This window comes from Athene noctua, chromosome 13 (genome assembly GCF_965140245.1).
Source record: "Athene noctua chromosome 13, bAthNoc1.hap1.1, whole genome shotgun sequence".
NCBI classification, from domain to species: Eukaryota; Metazoa; Chordata; class Aves; order Strigiformes; family Strigidae; genus Athene; species Athene noctua.
Window position 1 is genome coordinate 23,981,650 of NC_134049.1, and position 11,265 is coordinate 23,992,914.

General features: G+C 52.7%; 2 non-coding genes across 2 annotated transcripts; both read right to left on the minus strand.

Moving 5' to 3' along the window:
- Window positions 1-559: 559 nt before the first annotated feature.
- Window positions 560-631, minus strand: TRNAQ-CUG (transfer RNA glutamine (anticodon CUG)). Its single transcript has one exon. It is a non-coding gene; the product is annotated as a tRNA-Gln (tRNA).
- A 10,552-nt stretch (window positions 632-11,183) lies between these two features.
- TRNAS-AGA (transfer RNA serine (anticodon AGA)) lies at window positions 11,184-11,265 on the minus strand. The gene has a single exon. It is a non-coding gene; the product is annotated as a tRNA-Ser (tRNA).

An 11,265-nucleotide genomic window follows, 5' to 3' on the forward strand; every position in this document is an offset into this window, starting at 1 on the left:
AAAAATAAACAAGCGGAAAAATTAGAGACAGACAGTTTTCCGGGAATTGAAGAGGTCAAGAAGCAATGGATAGGGTTGGAAATAACAAGTAAAGCTACACACAGTAATCCTGTCTTAGTCTGAGAGTGGTTAAACCTGGGAAAAAGGTTTCCCGGGGAGTACTGTAGAGTCTCCATGTTTGGAGATGTCTAATATCCAACCAGACAAGGCCCTGAATGTCCTCCTCTACTTGGCTCTGCTTTGTGCCGCGCCTGGACCGCGTGATCTCCATCTCAGACCTTGTGTGAAAGGGTGAGGCTCTGGCTGGATGCCGTCAGCCAGGAGCAGCCATCAAGCAAGCACAGTGGAGCAGAGGGGGCTGGGGCCAGTGCTCAGGAAAGCTGCAGAGTTGGTGGTCACAGGGTAGGAGAAGGGGCCTTGATGTCAGTCCCGGGCTGGGAGCACAGGAAAGGAAGGAAGATCAGAGTGCATTAACGAATTGACCCGACAGAAGGGCTGTTAAGGCTTTCTTAAGCTGTAAGCATGCTGGGGAAAGGCTGGAGGGAGCCCCAAAAGGATGAGGTCCCACTGAGATTTGAACTCAGATCGCTGGATTCAGAGTCCAGAGTGCTCACCATTACACCATGGGACCTCTGGCACAACACCTGCCTTTCCCCTCAGCCCACCTGTGCCGAGCCTTATACTCCTGGCTGAGCTTTGCGTTCTCTCCCTCTCCCTGGCCGTCACCAAAGACGGTCTCACAGGGCCTTTCCAGGGAGTGGCAGAGCTCTTTGCGCAAGCCTGGCATGCCCTCTCATACCAGACCCAGGCTGGTAACCTCTGAGAATCTTCATTTTGCCTAATTAGACCCAGTTATGAAGTTTCCCGTAGAACTTCTGCAAGGTTGCACCTCACAGGGTACTTTCATGGACCAGCAATCGGTGGGTCAGTCCTTGCATTTGCGGTCTCTGCTGCTGACACTCTTCACCCCCATGGTGCACGGTCTGTCAGTCTGCCTGTGTAAGTTACGAGCTCTCCTGTTTCTCAACTTGTAGCTCATACTAAGCAGCCAGGAACCAGATATCCTTACTCTCGGTTGCCGTCCTAACCGAGCTCTTGACCTTGCTGAACAAGGCGACCAAGTGAGAGGGCAGGGGATGAGGTTCAGCAGAGGGAAGAGCTGGCAGGAGGAGGACCCACAGTAGCTTGTTAAGGATTGCACGAGCTGGACTGCCTTCCTCTGCTGGGACAGTCTTGTCCTTTCTTCCGGGACATGCCCTCCCCTTGCACGCCTAAGTGGCCTCTCCCTCAGTGAGAACATCATTTTCTCTCCCGAGGCTGCTCTAGACTCAGTACATTGCACTGTGGGAGCCTGAGAGAACTTGCCCTCATGCCCTGGGACCAGCACACTGCCTGCCCAAGAAAGGTCTGTGCACACATCTGGGAAAAGCTGCACTGGTGCGACCCTCCTTCTGCCTTCTACAGGTTTGAGTCCGTGTGTTGCGAGCAGGGCCCTTGCTCCCAGCAGTCAGACAGGAGGAAAGACGTGCAGGGACACTCTACCGGATCTCAGACTTAGCCTGGGACACTGAGGACACAACCTCCTGGTACCTTTGCACTGCCCAAAGCACTGGGCTGGCATCTGGTACTTCTGAACCCACAAGACAGACCATGCTGCCATGCCCAAGCCTAAGACATCAGCTGGCAAGTTACATTCAGAGGGGGCATGAGAAACACCTAGTCACTGGAGAAGGGTTAAATCTCTACAGACTCACAGCTCTGAAAGCATGTCCCAGAGAAGCAGCACTGCTGAGGGCTTTCCTCATCCATCCCTGTGGTCTGCAGGACTGAGAAGTGTGGGAGGAGTGTCAGGGAGCAGCAAGAGCCGGGCTGGACAGCCCTATCCCATGCAGATGCTGTGCCACAGCAGGAGGAGGGATGTCCCTTTTGGGGCCGAGACAGTGTTTCCCCAGGCAATGGAGGGTTTTCCTGGGGCTCTGCTAGTCTCACCCAGCGCTCAGGGAGAAAGGATTCTGGGCCAGTGGGTTGTGTGGGCCAGTGCAGGCAGCTTCCCTGCTCAGGCCACTTTGTCCTTGGTTTCCCTCCTGGCAGCATGGCTTGCTGGGGCTGCTGTGGTCCCCAACCTGTTTGCTTCCCCGTGGGCATGGCAAATGTTCCTCCCACTGCAGCCTTCGTTGTTGCTCCTCCCTGTAGGACACTGCAGGTAGGACTTTTTGTGCCCCCCTTACAGGCTTCAGCGGGCAGCCAGAGCTCTCCCAGAGATCCCCAGCCCCTGGGAGCTGCAGCTCAGCCCCCCCCCCCCCAGCTCACACAGGAGGCCAGGCCACTCCTGGGTCCTGCACTGCCAAGGTCATTCTGGCTGAGGGCAGGCCTTGGCAAGCCAGAGAGCCACCTTCACACAGCGAAAGCCTCCTCACTTTCTCTTCTCCAGGCTGAACAGACCCAGCTCCTTCAGCACTTCCCTCAATCATGATGTGCTCGGGCATGCTCTCGTACGACCTTGTGCATGTCCCCTCCTCCTGATAAACGTCCTGACTGCGGTCCTTCTGAAAAATGCCACCAGTGCTCATGCAGCCTGTGGTGGAAGAGTGTGGGGTTTCCCTGTCAAGTCAGAAGCGTTGGAGAGAAATATCCCAGAGCCTGTGATGTCCCCGTTGGCCTCATAGGGGTGGGCCTTTGCCCCCACCTGCCCCTCTTCCGACTGGTGCTGGTTGCATTTTCTGGTGAGGATCAGCCAGTTCAGGGAAACTTGCTGGGTTGAAACCCTGCTGGTCAATGCCACCTCCTGGACTGGCAGCCACAGACTGTGCCACAGAGTCCGAAGGAGGGAAGGATGCATCTCAGGGGCTCTTCAGCCTGCAGATCAGAGGGCAGGGTAGCTCCCTGATGACTAAAGAGAGGGAAAGTTGTCCCAGTCTCCAGAAAAAGGGAAGAAGGTCTCTCTGGGGAACCAAGTGAAGGTGCTGATCAAGTGGAGCAAGTTCAGTGGAGCTGCCCTAAGATAGACCTGGCCTTGTGAGGAGGGGCTGAGGACGCAAGGCTTGCTTAGCTGAGAGAAGAAAATGCTTAGTGGGGATCCGATAAGAGCCTCCCAAGGCCAACAAGGTTACTGCTGTGATGTCTGGAGAATGAGAGCCGTGGTCAGAAATTGAACAGGCGCATTGTAACTTGCTACATGAAGAAAAATTATCTCCCTGAGGCTGTCTAAGCATGGGAACAGGGGTCCAGAGAAGCTGTGAAATGTCTTTCCTCAAGGTATTTTATGACCTGAAAGGACAAGGCACTGATCAGCTGTTGTGAGCTTACTGAAGTGGAGGATGGACTCTCTGCCCAGAAGGGCTCTTGGAGGGTGACGTGAAAGCAGTGAGAGAGGATTTTGTGGGTGCTGCCACCTGGACGGTTCCTGGCGCAGCAAGGGTGCTTCCTTCTTCCCTGTTTGGGGCCAGGAAGGCTGGGCAAGGAGGGCTCTGCCACAGCAGGTGCTGGGGCAATGCTGTGCTGGTCTCAAGGAGTCAGAGTGTGGGAATGGGGCTGGAGAGTCAATGAGAAAGGACCCGAGATGTGCCAAGTGCTGAGCAATGACTGAGCTCCAGTTCCTGTGGGGAAGAGGCTCACTTACTGCCCATGGTGCAGAGGAAGGAAGGCACAGCTCTCTCTGGGCCTTGTTGCTTCACGGAAGGAGCTAGACTGCAGGGCATCTCAGGAGGTCACTAGCCCAAATGCCTGCTCAAAGCAGGGCTAGCCCCAAAGCTTGAAACTTGACTGTGATACCCAGCCATGCAGAATTCCATAGGTCTATGGGCACCTGCTCCAGCGTTTTCAACACTCCCTAAGAGTCTCTGAATGGTCCAAACAGCCCCCACAGTTTGCTTTTGGCAAGGCAGGCCTGTGTGTGCTGGGCTAGGGGGTTTCCAGAGGCCTGGCCATGAGACATGGCTGCGGGGGAAGTCTAGGGTTGTGTCTCGACTGCCCTATGGGAGCTGAAATTGCGGAGCGAAGCTGGGTTTTTGGAGCAGGAGAGGCAAGGCACTTGTGGAGAGCAGCCGAAGAAAGGTTTGTCTACACTGGCAGCAACTGCACCCAGGTGAACGGCTCAGAAGGCAGCTATGGTCACCACTCTACCACCAATGCTCCTGGGGCCCTTCTGCCTCCTGCTCCTCCACTTCCCAGCCTGGCCGGCCTCCTCCTGCCAGGCCCCTGCCCACACAGACAACCTCAAGCTACTTGGCACTGGGTGTTTTCTGAGTGCGTGAGATGCCGGCTAGGGAACCTCAAGCTGCACTAAGCGACTAGGAGAGATTAGCATCAGGGACTGTCAAGGGTGGGAGCAGGACAGTGGACAAATGGGAACTGTGCTCGGGGCATGGACTCCGCCGAGACCTACGGTATGGCCCAGGGTTTGAGGGATCTGATGACATGGGTCTCTATCCAGCACTGATTCCCAGCCCTAAGCAGCTGGAGGGAAAGAAAAGGATTGGGGCGACTCTCTTGTTCATGCCTGTGTGAGGGCTGGTGGTGCTTCTGTGGGTGCCTCTTCCTCTGCGGCCATACGTGTGCCCCATGTGCATGTACTACACAAGTGTCTGTGTGTTTGTGTGTATGTACCTGTGGTGGTATATGCACAGCCAAACACCCACCCAGCTGCTCACTCCATTCCCCACCTTCACTGAAAACTGGATGAGAAAGCTCATGGGTCGAGATAAACACAAGGACATGGCTTAGCAGAAGCTGGTGTGGGCCAGCCTGACTTGACTTGGCATAAAATAACCTTTTGCCGTAAAAACGGATTCACATAGTGAGAAAAAACCACAAATATACAAAGAGCGCCTTTCCTCTCCCCTGTCCCATGCTCAACTTTGTTCCTTCCCACCAGACTCCTTTACCTGCCCAAGCGGGATGCATCTTCCCTCTGCTCTTTCTCACTCCTTTTGTTCCTTCCTCCTCTCTCTGTCTGGATATTTCTGCCCTTTCTAGCATATGTTTACACAGAAGGGCCACAAATTTGCTGATGGCTCAGCTGTGTCGTACGGTGGGTCTGCTGTGGAGCTGGAACTGGCTGTGTGGCACACCCGGCAGCCCCTTACCTCATCTGACAGAGGCCGCCCTCCAGCACCCCCTAACCCCTCCACTACCAAAGCCTTGCCATACGTAGCCAATACAGTGGCCATTGGGAATACCACCTGCACATTCACTCTGTCCTGGGCTAACATGTGGTTGCATGGTGTGCCCTTCGGTTCAATTCAAAAGGCACAGCAACCTGCCTGGGTTTCTTCTTAGGCAAGGGATATGTTTGTATCTGGTACACTTCTCTACTACCAGCTCAGCAATCAGTGAGTGAAAAGCAGACAATGCTAAGGTAAAGATTATTATTCCTATTGTATAGTGTGGTGAAAGGCAGGTGGATCATTTCTAGGACAGATTTCTTGGTCTATAGAACTTGGTCAGATATGAGCAACTGCCACACTCCATGCTGCATTCCCGTGAGCAATTTGTTCTGCACAATTCTGAACAATTATCTGTTCCTGGGCTAAAATCTGCCTTGTGCTGCTACTGGTTTTGGCAGTGAATGATTGCTTTGGTGAATCCCCGTGGCAGCCCTTGATGGATGACGAAGTACATCTGACCACAACATACCTTCCCCTACATACATGGAGGGCACCATTTTCATTCAGCTGCCATTTTATGATTAAACATCACAACCAAGATGTTTTCCTGCTGCTCTGTGATTGGCTGAAAGCCATTTCTTGACCCCATCATGCCCACCTGCTCTCAGGCAGACCTGTGGTTGGCTGTCAGCACCAGCCAACCCTACCCATGTACCCAGATGCACATCAGGCCAGAAAGACCCCTCAGGGAAGAGGTAACTTTTGGCAGTGTCATTCCCCATGGGTTCCCATATTGCTTTGTGATTGCCTGATGAGCGCTTTTGACACTGTCATGCCCGCATGTTCTCAGATCTCCCTCTGATGGGCTGTCTGCTTCCTCTGGACCTGAAGTGTTTGGGTATAACAACATATACCATGCAGTGACATCCACTGTGGAATGGAGACAAGCACCTAGCACAAGATGGCCCGTCACCTGCAGAGCCAGAGGTGACCTCACAGTCAACATCCAAGCTCTCTTCTGGCTTCCGGCCCATCAAGTACTCGGGTATCAGGGAGCTCCCTTGCCGATACTCATGCTGTGTTCCTGCTGCCAGGTCATGGAAACTCTCAGACAAGGAGGAATTGTGGAAGAGGCCATGCCTGAATGTATTTGAAGGGTCATTGCAATTTCAAGGTGATGGCCTGGAAAGGGAAGGAGCAACTCATGCTGCAGCTCCATCAGGGGGGCTGCCCATGCCAGAAACTTCACAGACGGGTCAGTGTTGTGGGGGCAGCTGGAACCAGCTGTGTCTGGCACAGGGCAGCACCTTAGCTCTTCCCACAGAGGCCACACGGCAGCATCCCCTCTCCTCCCCACACCAACACCTAGACACACAGAGACAACGCAGTGCCCATTGGGAATACCTGCTCAGCCCTGCTCCTGGGTGGACCTGCAGGTGGACGCGGCAGCAAACACACCAGGATGAAGAAAGTCCCCAGGTGTTCAAGCGGATCATACTGCTGTTTCCCAAAGTAGCAGCAGCTGAGTTACTCTTTTCCACCTGCAGACTCCTGGAGGTCCTTGCTTGTGACTGGGAAGATGTGACTGAGATTTCTGATGGGAAGGGAGAAACATACCTGTGTCCCCAGGACAGTCACTTCCACACCCACCCATCTGCCTTGCTGAGGGACACTTGGGGAGTGCTGGCTCCTAAGAAGGCAAAGGAGAAAGAAGTTTTCAGTGGCAGAGAGAAGGGACTGAGGGAGCAGGAGGGCCATGGCCATGGGTGACCAGATTGCTACAGAAGTGTGCTTTAAAACTTACTGGGAGAGACGGCAGCTGTCAGGAGAATAGAAAAAAGCAATTAGCAGAGGATGGTTTTGATACATTAACCTCTGGGTTATGGGCCCAACATGTTTCCGCTGTGCTACTCTGCTCCACTCAGTATTCAAACTGGGACAAATCGTACAGATTGATGCTCCCCGGTGCTGCCAGCACTCATGCCTCCTTCCCTTCCTCTATCCCATGCCCTTGCCCAGGCTGGATAAATGTCTCCCTGGAAACCTCACTGGTAGTGGGCCTGGGAAGGGAAGCACAAGGCCCTTGTCTTCCTTTCTCCCCATATCTCCTGTCCATGACCCTGGATGAGGAATTTCTCTTTGGCCACCTGAGCTGGCTCTGGAGGAGCTGAAGGAAACCCTGGAGCAACAGGACAGACTTGTTGCTTAGCAGGATGGAGAGGAGCTGCTCCACACTGAGCTCGTGAGGGCTGTAAACCTGCCCAGAAATTAAGCTTCCAGGGTGCTGCAGGCTTTGCCTGGCATAAACATCTGTTCTTTGCCCGCCAAGGAGGGAGACAAGGATGCTTAGCATCGGATTGCTGAGGGAAGTAATTCTCCTATTTTAGCGGTGCACATAGTACTGTTCTAGCCTAATGCGTGGAGGACACCAATATAGAGGAAAGCACTATTTGTATATGTTTACAATACAGAGGAAAGCAGGGTTTACATACATTTACAATACAGTTATGTCAACCAATCAAATTGCTTATGTTAAGGATGGGCTAGTTAGTTACTGTCAGCAATGTAAGAAGTATGTGCTTCTCCCAGGCAGCTGTTGTGGACCTATGGTCAGTGGGGTGTTAATCTTCAGTGCTCTGAGCCCATGTCCACTGCAGGTGTAGGGGTTTTATGCTAGATTCAGGTCCATTGTTGTTCTGGCCGTGGTTATATGCGTGCAGGTTTTTTGAAAGACAATCTTCTATTGGTTTATCACCTGTAGTTGTAGTTCTCATCCAGTGAGATCTGATTTAAGGTAGATCTTCAGGTGACCCTGAGGTAAAAGCTCTTAGTCCTAGGCAGTGTTCATTTCTCTAAGCAAGTCGCATAGCAGTTAGGGCCTTGCCTTTCACAGTGGCTGCAAGGACCTTGCCCTGCTCGTGCTGTGCTGTGCTGTGCTCCCCCTGACACAGCCCTGCCCTTGCTGCTCCCCAACAGCCCAGAGCTGCACCTCCTACCTCGCAGAGTGCCAAAGAGGCAGAGAAAACCTTCCTCCTGTCTGTGCCCAGTGCCACGCCTGTTCTGCCCAACACTGCTCAGGGTGCAAGTGGCTCCCACTCACCCCAGGGCAGGGCCTGACCGGCGGGACTGAGTGCTCACCAAACTTAGATCCTGTGAGATGTTCCAGAAAGGCTCTGGACTGGATGATCTGGTAAAGCCTGTTGGGGAGTGGGATGAACAAGGTGGCAGTGTTGAGGCCTGCATGTTTGTGCTGTCTGCTGGTTCCCTGTCCCATCCACAGGCCAGAGCATGCAGAAACCAGAGAGAGGAGACAAAAGCAAAAATGGAATGTAGATTGCTGCCATGTGGGTGAAGAAAGGAGTGTGGCGAGCATGGCTCCACCTGCCTGCTACAGGGCTACTGGTAAAAACAGAGAATTTGACTGCAGATCTAGTGGTTCCTTGATCAGCTCCACATGCCCTCTCCACTGCCCCTTTCCTTCTTCATCCATGGTGTCAACTTGTTTCTGATGTTCTTTTTCCCTTGCACTACTTCCCCCACACCCAGTGGCATGGCTGCACAGAATGGACCATGCACCAGCAATGGGATGTGTCTCCTAATTCTCTGGGGTCTTTTCTGCATGTGCTCCTCAGGGTTTCCCTTGTCCTTAAGGTGCCGCACCATGCAGGCAGAGTAACAGCAGTCACTCTTCCTCTCAGGGACTGTGAGAGTGAACCCATCAGGGTCTGTGATGGCAGGGGGTGGTCTCCTGACGCCAGTCACCACCATGTCCTCTTTTACACTTTCATGTGTTTTCCAGAAGAGGAGTAGACAGGAGACACCCAGCCCTCATCACTCATCCTTAAGCCAAATTTGAGAAAGCCCCCTGGAAAAAGGTGTCCATATGTGCAAGGGCTGGGGATGAGCAGGCAGAATACCCGCAGGACCACAGCGATGCATGGACACAAGCTCTACAACTCGGGGAGCGTTATACAGCAGGTATGTTTATTCTGGCACCGGGGTGCAAGGGGACTTCTCCACAAAGCTTGCACACCAACAGCACATTTTATCAGAAACTTATAGTGTGGATATACATACTCATTGGATTACATAATACAAACATACATATGCATAAGTAAGTCTGGGTTTGTTCAAAAGGCTGATGTCAGCAGTTTATGTTCTCTTTGCCTCCTGGTGGGTGTCTCTGGCGGTGTTTTGGAGGAAGGCTCACAGTCTTCTTCCCCTTGTACTTTTCTGTGGAGCATGCACAGATTCTCTTAGCCATTTTCTTGAACAAGAATGGTTCCAGCCAGTTTACCACCTCTAGTTTATCTAAAAGCACTAGCTTATTAGTTTCTACTGTCCATATATAGTCTACAAAGAGTCAGCTTGTTAGAACGCATCTGGTTTCCAAGGACAGGTCTTATTTTTGCCAAACATAGTAGTTCTTGGTAAGTTTCCACAGAAAACTGCTTTGTTTTGATGAACACAGTAGCCCTTGATAAGCTTCCACAGAACAGTCAGGGTAAGCAGGATTACTAAGCAATATTCAGGAATCATTATAAGTAGCTATAAATAAAAAAGTTGCAAAGCAGGTGATCGTCTCCTTGTATCAACAGGGAAGATCTCAACTCCATGAGGAATCTTTCCTTCCTTGTTACCAAAGTCCCTCGGCTTGCAGGCTCTCTTTGGAGATGAGTAGCTGTATTGTGTTTCTGTGCCAAAGCTTTGGAAACAGGGGTGCTGCAGGTATGGCTTCTATGAGAACAGGCCAGAAGTTTCCCCCATTTATGATAGAGGCAATGCCAGCTGATTCCAAGACCAACCCACCGCTAGACAAAGCTGAGCCAATCAGCAATGGTGGTAACACCTCTATGACAACATATTTAAGGAGGGGGAAAAGCTGCTGCATAACAGTAACTAGAAGAGAGGAGTGAGAATATGTGAGAGAAACAACTCTGCAGACACCAAGGCCAGTGAAGAATGAGGGGAAGGAAGTAGCTCCAGTCACCAGAGGAGAGATTCCCCTGCAGCCCGTAGTGAAGACAATAGTGAAGCAGGCTCTCCTTCTGCAGCACAATAAGGTCCACAGTGGAGTGGACGTCACTTGCAGCCTGTGGAGAACCCCAAGCCAAAGCAGGTGGATGTGCCCAAAGGAGGCTGTGACCCCAGGGGAAGTCCACGCTGGAGCAGGCTCCTGGCAGGACCTCTGACCCCATGGAGAGAGAAGCCCACGCTGGAACTGGTTTTCTGGCAGGACTTGTGACCCTGTGGAGGATCCACACTGGAGCAGCCTGTTCCTGGAGGAGTGCACCCCCTGGAAAGGGCCCACACTGAAGCAGCTCATGAACACGTGCAGCCCATGGGAAGGACCCACACTGGATAAGTTCATGGTCCCCGTAGCTGGGAGCCCATGCTGGAGCAGGAGAAGAAAAGTGAGGAGGAAGGAGCAGCACACACAACGTGTGATGAACTGACCACAACCTCCACTCCATATCCCCCTCTGCTGCTTGGGAGGAGGAGGCCGAGAAATCAGGAGCAAAGTTGCGCCCAGGAAGAAGGGCGGGGTGGCGGGCAGGTGTTTCAAGATTTGTTTTTATTTCTCACGCTCCTACTCTGCTTTGATTGGTAGTAAATTGCATGTATTTCCCCAGGTGGAGTCTGTTTTTCCCGTGGTCTTAAGTGGTGGATGTCCTTCCTGTCATTGTCTCATCCCACAAAGCTTTTGTTATATTTTCTCTCCCCCTGTCCAGTGGAGGAGGGGGAGTGACACCTGTCAGCCAGCCAAGATCAAGCTACCAGAGCAGCTGTAGTTTCAGGTGTAGGGAAGAGGAGCTGGTGGGGATGTGCTGCTTGGGATGTGAGGCAAGGTCAGGTTCTTAAGTTCTGCTCAAGAACCCACAACAGTGGACCTCTTATTAAGCCCCTTTAACTTGCCTGTCTTGTAAATAGGAGGAGAATTTGCCATCCATGCTGGCATTTCTGGAGGAGGCAAGAACCAGCGTGGTAGGCACAGGGGTGCCCAAGTTCAGGCACCCAGAGTGCCAGGGCTGCACGTGGGGCCAACTGCAGGCAGCCCAAAAGGAGGCTGCAGCACCCCGTAGTTGGCAGGATTCGAACCTGCGCGGGGAAACCCCAATGGATTTCTAGTCCATCGCCTTCACCACTCGGCCACAACTAC